This window comes from Triturus cristatus, chromosome 5_1, assembly GCF_964204655.1.
Source record: "Triturus cristatus chromosome 5_1, aTriCri1.1, whole genome shotgun sequence".
In the NCBI taxonomy this organism is placed as follows: domain Eukaryota; kingdom Metazoa; phylum Chordata; class Amphibia; order Caudata; family Salamandridae; genus Triturus; species Triturus cristatus.
Genome location: NC_140587.1, coordinates 982,323,256 through 982,332,421, shown reverse-complemented (window position 1 = coordinate 982,332,421; position 9,166 = coordinate 982,323,256). Strand labels below are relative to the sequence as shown.

General features: G+C 51.0%; 1 pseudogene; it reads left to right on the top strand.

The window, feature by feature from the left end:
• Positions 1 to 8,182: 8,182 nt before the first annotated feature.
• On the top strand, positions 8,183 to 8,933 carry LOC146832743 (U3 small nucleolar ribonucleoprotein IMP4 pseudogene; annotated as a pseudogene).
• The last annotated feature ends 233 nt before the right edge of the window (positions 8,934 to 9,166 follow it).

The following is a 9,166-nucleotide window of genomic DNA, read 5'->3' as shown; positions in this document are numbered from 1 at the left end:
TCCCCAGCACCGCATGTACGCAACGAACCCCAGCACCGCATGTACGCACTGTACCCCAGCACCGCATGTATGCACCGTACCCCAGCACCGCATGTACGCACCGTACCCCCCCACCGCATGTACGCACTGTACCCCAGCACTGCATGTACGTACCGTACCCCAGCACCGCATGTATGCACCGTCCCCCCAGCGCATAGCTGGGGTACGGTGCGTACATGCGGTGAGGGGGTACGGTGCGTACAGGCGGTGCTGGGGTACGGTGCGTACATGCGGTGGGGGGGCTGGGGGTACGGTGCGTACTTGTAGTGCTGGGGTACGGCGCGTACCGGGCCCCCTTTTCCTCACGCATCGTGCCATACTTAGCTTTTCCGGCACTTTTTGGCTCCCGTAAAAATATTGCCGTGCGGAGTGCTGTGGGTACGAATCGTACTTGCTGGTCCGTAAAACGCTGCCTGACTCCATGCGAATGTCGCGTTCGCGCTGTCCCGGATCACATTTGTACGTGTTTTTCAGCCGTACGGTCTTTTCTATGATTCGTACGGAAACAGGGTTCCGTACGAATCGTACTTGCTAGTTTGTAGGGTTTGTTTACCGGGTACGAGTCATACGGAGAAAACGCTCCGTACGACGATTCGTACCCAGGTTTTACCGGATCAGAATCAGCACCTATGTAGATAGGACTTCGATATTCTTGACATCGATATTTCTGTGTCGATATTTTTGTAGCTCAATATTCTGTCTGTCGAAATTCTGTCAGTGATTCGTAAGGGATATCTTCTCCATCCCCAAGATATGCCATAAGCGTTGAAGCCAGCCAGTGTGTAGGAATGCGAGGCGTTTTCCAATGCAGTAGGATGTTTTGAATGGCCATCCCCAAGGCTTTCGCAATTTGGCGACCTCTTTTGGACTTGAGGGGATATGTTAGGGGATTTGGCACCCCAGAAGGATGTAGGCAGGGAATCTTGGCAGTTCAGTATCCAGATGTTGGTCAACTTCCGCCAGGATTTGGGTCCAATAATGGTGTAAGTGCTCCCAGTCCCATAGCAGGTGGACCAGCGTATCAGGTTTCCCACAACCCCTGAGGGACCTGAATTAGGAGTGAAGGAGACCCTGGCTGTGGGACCTGAGCAGGAGCTCCCAGAGGAGGGAGACCACATGCGCGATGAAGGAGATTCGATTATGAGGTCAGGCAGCAGTGAATCTTCAAGGAACCTGTTCCCAGAGGAGCTGCAGGACAGGAAGGCAGGAAGGGAGTGCAAGCTGTAGTTAGCCAAAATAAAACTGGTGGCAGAAGAAAAGAAGGCTAAGGCTGATGCTGAGAGAGCTCAACTAACAAAATTCATCGAAGTAAACTCCATCCTCGACCCCTCCCAATCAGGATTCTGCAGCAACCACAGCACCGAGACAGCCCTACTCGCCGCCACACCCTCCTCGACCAAGGCCACACCACGGTCCTGATCCCACTCAACCCATCTGCAGCCTTCGACACTGTCTCCCACTGCACTCTCACTGCCAGAGTCCACAACACCGGCATTCAGGGAACCGCCCTCGACTTCCTCACCGGCAGAACCCAAAGAGTCAGACTTTGCCCCTTTCTCTCCAAACCCACAGAGATCAACTGTGGTGTACCCCAAGGATCGCCATGCTCTTCAACAACTACATGGCCCCCCTCGTCACCCTCGTCAGACAGCATAGACTCAGCATAGTATCCTATGGTGACAACACCCAGCTCATCGTCTCACTCACCAAGGACCGCCTCGCCACCAGACTCATCTTCCAGGAAGGAATGAAGGACGTTGCATCCTAGATGAGCAGCAGCTTCCTGAAGACAGAGGTGCTCGTCTTCGGACCCTCCCCCTCTGCATGGGACAACACCTGGTGGCCCACCGCCCTCGGCAGCCCCCCATCCCCCACAGACCACGCCTGGAACATCGACATCATTCATGACTCGTCTCTCACCATGACCTGACAGATCAATGCCATCACCTCCACCTGCTTTAACACCCTCCGCATGCTCTGCAAACCTTCAAATGGATCCCCACCAAATCAAGAAAGACCGTCACCCACTCACTCATAACCAGCAGACTGGAGTACGGAAATGCCCAGTACGCCAGGATCAACAAATACCTGCTCCGCCAGCTCCAGACCATACAGAACACCGCAGGCCAGACTCTTCCTCAGCATCCCTCAACACAAACACATCACCCAGCACTGGCGAGACTTCCACTGGCTTCCCATCAGGAAGAGAGTAACCTTCTAGATGCTCACCCACACCTACAAATGCCTCCACAACACCGGACCCCAATATCTCAACGAAAGAAACTCCTTCCACTCACCCAAGAGAAACCTCCGACCCGCTGACCTCGCAGAAACCCCACGCATCCGCAGAGCCAGAGAGGGTGGAAGAGCCTTCTCCTACATCGCGACAAAGGCCTGTAACGAGCTCCCGATCAACATCAGACGTGCCCCTAGTCTGCACGTCTACAGGAAGAACGTCAAGACCTGGCTCTTTGACTGACTGGAGCTGCACACCCCCCCCCCCCCCCCTCAGTGCCTTGATCAGTATAGCCGGACTTATGACTGTTTAAATAATAAACTACAATATAGCACCTAAAAGCATAAAGATCCAACCGGGGCTCTTTGGTTGTGCTGGACCGGATCAAAGTTAAATATTCAGGCCGACAGCGATGGAGTGTGCATTGGATACAGTCTCAGATTAGTCCAGAATAAGTTGTACATTTTCAAGTTTTGTGTCAAGAATTCCTTTTGTGTTGGAGCGGGTTTTCTGGAGCACAGAGAGCATCATGTGACGTGGTCGGCATGGCGCTAAGGGCAGGCTGGGCATTGTGGATAGGTGCGTTCGAGCTTCATGTTGGTGGTCCCCCGCGGGCTGTCGATGCTGCTGTGTGAAGTGGCAGGCTGTCTGTAGTTCACTCTGATTTCCAGAGTGAGTGGAACAGTACCAGGCGAACAGACCCATTTGCAGTCAAAAAGAACCCAAAAGCTTGCTTTGAAGAGCTTGAGAGTCACACCAATGTTCCAGGTCCTGAGAGGCACTACTTGGGGGTAAGGAACTGGCTGAAAACGGGTCCCGGAGCTCTTGGAGAGTCTTTTATGTCCCTGAGGCTTGGATCAGGAGGCCAGGAAACCAGCCCTTTGAGTCAATCTGGGGTCCTGGGTTAAAGATGAAGTTGCAGGTCCAGGTCTTCTTCCTCAGGTGAGGGGGCAGCAGTTCAACAAAGCAGGGCAGAAGCACAGCAATCCAGCAAAGGGGCACTCCTTGTAGCAGCACAGCAGTACTTTTTCCTGGCAGAGTATCCACTGGTCCAGAAGTGTACTGAACAGTTGGTGTCTGAGGTCCTTCTTTTATACACTGGTGCCCTGGTTTGGGAAGGTGGGAAAAGCTTCTAGACAGTGGCTTTGAAGTGCATGGAATTTCCTGCCTCCGTGCCCTGGCTCCAAGCTGGCTGAAGTGCCAATGCAGGGTTGTTAGGCTCTTTGTGTGAAGGCAGAGCACAGACTATTCAGGTGTAAGTGGGGCTGTGCTCAGCTCTGCCCCTCATTCTGCCAGCAGATGGCCCACTCAGGCACACCTAATCCCTCTATTGTGTGTGATGTCTGGGAGGAATTTATTTTATTTTTAAGGTTTTATATAGCGCTGGCTAAACCCGGAGGTATCAGAGCACTTTACAAGAGTATCAGACAATAATAGGAGGTTACATCTTTACAAAGGTTAAACGGTTATTAGAGCATGGCAATATAGTGACAAGTAAGGTTGAGACAAACAAAAAGGAACATATAGGTCAGGGAAAAAGCAGGCAAAAGGGAGAGATTCGGGGGGGCGGGTAAGAGCAGGGGAAGTAGAGGAGGGAAAGAGGATGGGAGGGTGAGAGACACAGCATGGCAAGAGGAGGGGGAGGGTGACGGAGACACAAACCGGAAGACGAGTCAAAGCTGTGCCCAAAGTCCAGTAAACTGTGATCCCAGGGGGAGTGGTATCATTACCCCATCTCTGTTGCGAGAGGCTCCCTAAGCGCAGTGGACTCTCTCAGAGGGGTCTCTGAGACTCCAAGGCCTACTTACTGGGTTCTTCCCCAAAAAGGGGAGAGGGAGTGCTTTGGCCAGGGGTGCCATACCATACCTGAATTGTCAGTGGCTTCATTGGCGCTGCGGACTCTCTAAGCGGGTACGCTGAGACTCCAGCGTATATATCTTGAACCTTTCCCCAACAAGGGGAAAAGGAATGCTTAGTCAAAGGGCACAAAAGGATAGGGAGCTAGGTGGTGTAGGGGGCAAGGGGAAAGATTCAGGTGAGAGGGGAAAGGAGCAAAGGAAGTAGACAAAGAATGGAAGAATGCTGAATGGGAACAGATAGCTAGGAGACAAGGAAAAAGCAGGGTAACAAAAATACGATTGGGGGGGTGGGTGGGCGAGACGGGGAGAAAAACTGTGCCCAAAATCCGACTGGGTAGGTGACACTCAGGGGATGAACCAAGGCCGATCTCCTCAATAGCTGAACAGAGCAGCTCCATCGGGCGTCGTACATAGAGCTCGGACTCCACTGTCAGGATGGAGATCAGGAGTATGCTCAGAGATTGTCATTGTGCGTAGATTAGGTGGTGGACGCTTCCATCCCTAGATGGTGGGCTGGTCTGGAGAGACGCAGGCGAGTTTGTCCAGAGACCGGCTTGGTAGGTGATGGTCAAGGAGGGAATCCGTAGCCCATCTCCCCTTTAGCTAGCGAGGTAGCTCCACCGGGCATCAGTCAAAATGGCTAGGTCTCAGCTGTCGAGGGAAAGATTTCAGGGAAACTGTCCTGGAGGGTGAGTTATATTCTCCTAGGTTCAACTATCCATTGTAAGCCCATGAGGAATGTAGACTGTTTCCAAATCATTTGCATAATGTTTAGGTATGCAAAACAAGTCCAGGGCATAACCCTGTTCCTCATCCTTCAGATGTTGCACAGAAAAGATTAATTCCCTGTCGAGCTCAAATCTCTGGTCCAGAAGCAGTCGCAGGTTGGTAGGTGCGTCCCCGCCATGTCGCTGGAGGTCTACCCCAGTTGTTTCAAGGCTGCAACCAGCAGGGATGACGTAAGGTCCTCCTTGGTGAAAGCCATAGCTGTCGTCCCTTCTTTGCGAACTACAGGCGGAAGTTTGTCTGCTGGTGGGAAGAAGCTCGAGACCTTAGTAGATGTTCTAGTCACTGCCTTCTTCGGCGGCATAGAGGCTGACCCTGCTCAATCTCCGCTGCGTTGGTGCTAGGAAGCGTGGATGGGGGGGGACTGGGCTGTACCGTAGCCCCCGCCGGTTGGTCGTCCAGGGGCCGGCCGCTGTTTTCACCAATGCAGTCCATATGGAATGGTGACCTCTCAGTGTGTCATGGAGGTGTATGGCGGGGTCTATGAATTAGGCCCTCATTGTGGATCCAGAGCTTCCAGATGCAGTGGGTGATGGGTAAGCCACCGGCCTGGGTGGCCTGCCCGAGTGTTCCACTGGTGGGGTTAGTGAGTGATTCGCCATGCTCAGTGCAAGTGTAGACCGGGGACAGGAGGCGGCCACATCGGGGAGATGATAGACAGGGCAGTGGTGCGGGGAACTGCAGTACTAGTGGCAGCGAGGGTCCCAGGGGACAGTATTAGGTCTTCCTCAGTGCACCCCCTCCACACGTGCCATCAGCAGGGAGCATGCGGCGGGAGATGCAAGGTCCGTGACGAATCTGGCCGCCATCTTAGGGTCAGGTGCGTCTTCCCGAATTGGCAGCTGAAGGAGCAGAGAGCGTCCCAGCTTCAGACAGGCCACCCTCGGGGATCACCGCCGCACTCCAGGCGAGATACTCTACCGAAAAGCCTCAGGGCAGCCGCTCCACCCCGCCTGCATAGATCTCACCGGGGCAGGGGCTATCTCAGCGTCGCGCCACTCGGCGGGCTCAGCGGTGCGCTCCTCACCTCCGATGTTGCGGCGGCACAGCGGGAGTCGGGTCGCGGCTGCAGTCGCCAGTGGAAAGGCCTCAGTGCCGGGGTCTCCTCGCTCCGTTCAGTCCGGCGTGGATTGAAGAGCGGCGGCCGCCATTTTGATCCTCTCCAAGGGCTCCGTGGTCGGATCACCTTGTGGTCTACAGGGGCGCTCTCAGGAGGAGTTTATGAGCTCTTCAGTTGCCTCAAGCCTGAAGTCATCAGGGGGATCTCCTTCGCTACAGGTAGGGTCGCTAAGAAGGGCAGAATTGTGTCCCGAACATCCGCGCAGCCCGGGAGCCGAAACGGATTACTTCCGATCGGCCATCTTGTCGTGGGCGTCATCTTGTCAGTCTAACTGTGAGTTACTCACAGTCATGTGACCAAGGCCAGGCTATAGACACAAAAAAGGCTAATGGGCAGAAAATGGCAACTTTTCAAAAGTGTCATTTTTAAAATTGTGATCATAAACTCGACTTTGTCACTAAATCAGGCTTTTCACCGCAATTCCAAAGACACAAAACATAAACTGGTTATTTCTTCCCATTTGGAAATTACACTTATAAAATGTAGTAAGGAAACTCCAATGTTATCCTGTAGGAGAGATAGGCCTTGCAGTAGTGAAAAACAAATGTAAGAATTTATCACTACCAGGACATATAAAACCTAAAATTAAATGTCCAACCTTTTAAATACACTGAAGCCTGCCGTTTTGGCTGTCCAGGTCTTACCCTAGGGGCGTCTTACATGTATTTAAAAAGGAAGGTTTGAGCCTGGCAAAGGGTTTTATTTAGTGGGTCGACATGGCAGTGTACAACTGCATGCACAGACTCTGCAATGGCAGGCCTGAGACATGTTTAAAGGGTTACTTATGTGGGCAGCGCAACCAATGCTGCAGGCCCTCTAGTAGCATTTAAGTCTGATTTGAAGTACCAATTCTGGAAATGCCACTCCTAGAAGGTTACTAACACAAAAAGGATCCTAACCCAGTTGTGCTTTAGGCTCTTCACTTTGACGAGCTACTAACAGACAACCACTTTATCTATTTGAATGGACTATTTATTTATCCACCTCTATTTGATCGGTTTTCTAAGAAAATTATTTATCCAAAATTGAATGAACAGAAAAGAAGATACTTCAATTTCAAATTACAAACATCAAAACATAACTCATTAGACTTCAAACAAATTGAATGGACTATTTATTTATCCACCTCTATTTGATCGGTTTTCTAAGAAAATTATTTATCCAAAATTGAATGTACAGAAAAGAAAATACTTCAATTTCAAATAAAAAAAAAATCAAAACATAACTCATTAGACTTCAAATAAATTCTTGTCAACACAAATTACTTTAATACAAACATTAATTTACAAACCACATTCACTCAATCACATCATCCACCCAACAACTAAAACTAATCTGTCAAACGTGAATCACACACGGGGAAATATTCTTCAGTACAACTGGGGGATACAACTCATAACAATCCCTCTCCAAGTACACAAATTAATTTGTAGTTTTGATTCCTCCGTGGACAGATTGCCAACGCGTTTCGAGACCCAGGCTATAGCTGCTGGGACTCTCCTCCGGGCTGCCCAGTGCTTAATTTGTGCCGGTGCTTTCCGGTGCTAAGCACCGGCACTTAATTTTCAGGGTCGGGTCTACACGGGATAAGGCTGTTCACTAAATCCACACAGGTCTCCCCTGTGAAGGGCTGATATTGCACGCAATTTTATGTAAAATACTACAAATTGCATGCCGCAGCAGCAGCCCGCTTTATGAGGCACACTGTTACACTCAGAAAATGCCGGGGCCCCTGCCTCGTCGTAAATTACATGTTACTCTAATCAAGCGCTGTGGCCTGCACGCACTGCTCCTGCAGGCTTCTGGTGATTGCAGCTGATTTAGCACTGCTTCTACAATGTATCCTGTTCTGATGCCCGCGGTGCCGCTGAGGCGGGATGTAATGCAAAGTCCGCCCGAGGTGCCTCGGGGGAGGGGGGTGGAGGGAACATCACCTCCGGTCCTGTTGCCAGAGCAGGAAGTTTGGAAAGAAGGCAGCTGGCTATAAGATGAGTTTAGGTACTACGGGGAGAGAAGGAGGAAAGATAGGAAGAACTGGGGGCATTTTCACAAAGAGCCGTCCAGACACAGCCCAATAAAACACAAATAACGGGGGTTGTTGGTGGGTTCCATTGCCCCACGTGAGCTGGGAGAGCTGCTGTCATGTTGAGGATGGAGGCACGATTGTGGAGGGAGTACCTGTACAAGAAGACACTCGAAGAGAAACAGCACAGAATCGAGGACAAGAAGCAGAGGTTAAAAAGAGCTTTACAGGAAAATCGTTTTATTCCAACTGAAATCCGCGGAGATGCCCCCTCTCTCCAGGAGCTGATAGAATATGACGATGAAGGTGGTGAAGGTGCATGAACAGGGGTAAGCATGAGGTGGGATCACTCGTTCAAGCCTGCAAAGCCAACAGCGTCACAGACCTTCTCATTGTGCACGAGCACAGAGGGACACCAGATGGTCTGATCGTGTGTCACCTCCCGTTTGGACCCACTGTGTACTTCACACTGTGCAACGTGGTGATGCGCCATGACATTCCTGACTTGGGCACCATGTCTGAGGCATATCCACATCTCATATTGCATAACTTCACCTCGCGCTTGGGAGCAGAGGGCCTCCAGTATCCTAAACTTTTTGTTCCCTGTGCCCAAGGATGAAAGTAAGAAGGTGATAACATTTGCCAACCAGGAGGACTACATATTTTTCCGGCACCATGTGCACAGAAAAACTGATCACCGGAACATAGAACTCTCCGAAGTTGGTCCCAGGTTCGAGGTGAAATTGTACATGATTAAACTTGGAACTCTGGAATATGAGAAAACTGCAGATGTGGAGTGGCGCTGGCACCCATATACCCACACGGCCAAGAAAAGGAAATTCCTCAGTGTGGAATAGGTGAAGAGACTGAATCGGATGCAACCCTGTGAGCAATTTGATGGAATGCCTGTGGAAATTACATGGGGAGCAGCTACTCACTCCGAGGCTCTGCTGCTCCTGTACGTGTTGGGAAAAAATCAGTTTGGTGTTTGTAAACCAGAGAAGCCACTATATATTTCAGGAAATATTCCTCCTGCCATGTTTGTGGGAAGATCCACTCATTTTTGTACTGAAGACATGCAGCCATCGGCAACCTAACAAAAA